The sequence below is a fragment of the Onychomys torridus genome, chromosome 3 (genome assembly GCF_903995425.1).
Source record: "Onychomys torridus chromosome 3, mOncTor1.1, whole genome shotgun sequence".
Classification (NCBI taxonomy): domain Eukaryota; kingdom Metazoa; phylum Chordata; class Mammalia; order Rodentia; family Cricetidae; genus Onychomys; species Onychomys torridus.
The window spans coordinates 129,049,998-129,053,022 of record NC_050445.1 but is presented as its reverse complement, the minus strand read 5'-3'; the positions used below and the strand labels follow the sequence as shown (position 1 = coordinate 129,053,022).

Below are 3,025 nucleotides of genomic sequence, written 5' to 3'. Positions count from 1 at the left end.
TGACATCCTATGACCTGAGGACTGTGATGTCAACAAGACTTATGTTCAATAAACAGTAGACTCTAGATTATGAAGATAATCTCTTTCTACTATCAGTTTTTTTCTGAATACTATACCTGTAGAGTTTAGAAAATATTTAATACTTATTATTTTTATTCAATGTGTACTGGTGTTTTGGCTGCATATTTATTTGTATACCATATGAGTACAATGCCTCAGAAGCTAGAAGAAAAGTAGGTCTAAGATACTGTGGGACTGGAGTTATAAAAATTTGCTAGCAGTGGTATGTATGCTGGGAATCAAACCAAGGTCCTGTGGAAGAGCAGCTAGTGTTCCTAATCACTAAGCTATCTGGCCAAATGGCCTCCTCAGAATTTTGAAGCAATAATTAGAAAAAATTTCTCCAAATGTGTGTGTGTGTGTGTGTGTGTGTGTGTGTGTGTGGGTGTGTGTGTGTGTGTGTGCAGGTGTGTGTGTGTGTGTGTGTGTGTGTGTGTGTGTGTGTGTGTGTGCTGTGAATGATTGGGTATTTTCACCACTGTTGCATGAATCTCAGCTGTTGTCATAACTCTGTTTCATATAAGTCACAAGAAGCATTCCCTTGTTTTCTAATGTTAGGCCTGGGGAAGAGGACTTAGATTTAGGACACAGAACAGTTTATCTAAATAAATACAGATCCACAGATAGAAACATGACATTATCCTTTAACTACAGGCAAGGAGGAACCCTTACAGTAGCTAGAAACAGCAGCAGTAGCAATCAAGACAGCCTGGACTCTCACTTCTGCTTCTCTGATGGTTTGTGTCATGGCATGAATCACTGTGGGAGGAGTACCGTAATAGTGTTGGCAGTAATAAGTAGCAATGTCTTCAGCCTGCAGGCTGCTGATCTTGAGAGAATACTGTGTGCCAGATCCACTGCCACTGAACCTCGATGGAACCCCATTTGCCAAGTATTTTGCACCATAGATCAGGAGCTTGGGAGAGTTCCCTGGTTTCTGCTGATACCATGCTAAATAACTATCAATGTCCTGACTTGCCCGGCATGTCATGGTGACACTTTCTCCCACAGATGCAGACAAGGAGGCTGGAGACTGGGTCATCTGAACATCACATTTGGCTCCTGAGATTGGAAAATTGAAAACAAATTTCCATGGAATTAATTCTGTTATAAGAGGACTTTCCCAGAGACCAGCTAGCACTGACCACACTCAGCTGTGTACATTTGCAATGCTGTCTTCCTTACCGGTAAGCTAGAGCAGCAGCAACCCCAGGATCTGAATGGGGGCCCTCATGTCTGTGCTGTGACCTGTCTGAGGCTGACTCTTGAGAGGGGTGTGACCTGACTATGAAGAAGACCTTAGGGCAGTGGGCTGTGCTCTGGGCACATGCAAATCAGCAAAGGCTGGACACAGCTGCAGGGATGGTCAGTTCAGTTTATTTAAAGGCCTGTGGTCCTCTTATGTCTCGGACAAAAGAGGCAGTACAGGTTCATCTGTAGGGAATGTGCTCCTCTTGGGAGACCAAAGAGCAGTTCCAGTCTATGAATTGCACCATATTTTCTTTTCCATTATTTTCAAAATAGGATTTCTTGGTCCATTTCCCTCAGTGGCAGGGACTGTGATATACGGTACATTTATAAACAGTAGACCAATTATTACATGGTCCTTTTATAGGTATATAGATGTTATTGATGTGATGCAGCTTTATCTTTTGTGATTCCTGGTTATATGTGATATTGAATTTTAATTAGAACATTTCTCTTTTATCTTTCCTCCCTAAAATCCCACAAATACCTGTTCCTACTCATCTTCAAATTCATGAATTCTTTTTGTTTTCATTAATTTTTATTGCATATATATGTGTTCTTGAATAACATTGTTGGATCTGTATAATGTTACATGTGCATGTTACATGTCCATTAGGCCATGGACAATCAATTGGTGTGGTCTTCCCTGGGGAGGAGCACTTCTTCTGCTATGAGCTTTGTTCATTTGTCTGTGGTTTTTTTGTGAAGAACTAAGGCCTCATGAAAATGTCCTAACCAGTATGGCAGGTTCATTGTTATCCTCCTTGTTAAGCTCATATTTGTGCAGATATATTGGTGAGATTTTACATATATAGCTTTGGATAATGTTAGGAGATACAATCTCAGAGCAAACTCCTTTATCTTCTGGCTCTTAAAATCTTTCTACCCCATTTTCCAAAATATTCCCTGAACCTAGAGTATTCATTGGGAATAACAACTTACCAAGCAGCTTCTTGATCATGATGATTTCCATATGAATAAAAATAAATATTGTAAGACATGGTTTGTAAAGGTCAGGATCTCATGTAACTAACTAATTTTTTCACACAATCTTATTTTATGCTATTTATGGCAGCTCGGATACTAAAGAATTACTATGAAAGCCAGATAAAGTCACAGGGTTTTTTTCCCCTTCAAATTGTGGATATGATCTCTCTGCCTGGATTAGGCTAGAATTATATCTATGCCAAATCTTCCCATATGGCTTCAGATTATTGCATCTGACTTCATTTCCTCTTAACACAAATTATTATCATTAGGTAATGGGTGTTTTCTATTAGAAGTATCATTCATGTCTTTGAATGTATAGTGGTTGCTACGCTTGTGTTTGCTATGGGCACCATAACTCTTCCAGATACTAAGAGGATATATCTCTTTGTTTAGGTTCAAGGAAGAGGAATACAAGTCATGTGGTGAGAGAAACAAGTAACAAAGTGAAGTGGAAACTGTACACAGGGAGTTACAGCCATATTGGAATCCAGATTGTGTTTTCATTGGGAGTAAGGGTATGGTGGATTTAGTGTGAGTTTTCATGAAGGGTTGAATGCAAAGAGTTTTCCACAACTATCCCATAGGAGACAGAGATCTGTCAGGGTTAGAATGACACCTACACAGGACCTGGATATGATGATAAGCACAGGAGTGGTTCAGAAAGAATAACTAGATACTTGAAGAAACTGATAGACCTAAAAAGTCAAAGAGAAAAGTGACTGGAGTC

At 39.6% G+C, this 3,025-nt stretch overlaps 1 pseudogene; it reads right to left on the bottom strand.

Annotated features, from left to right (window-relative positions):
• Positions 1-697: 697 nt before the first annotated feature.
• On the bottom strand, positions 698-1,294 carry LOC118580185 (annotated as a pseudogene).
• Between the last annotated feature and the right edge of the window lie 1,731 nt (positions 1,295-3,025).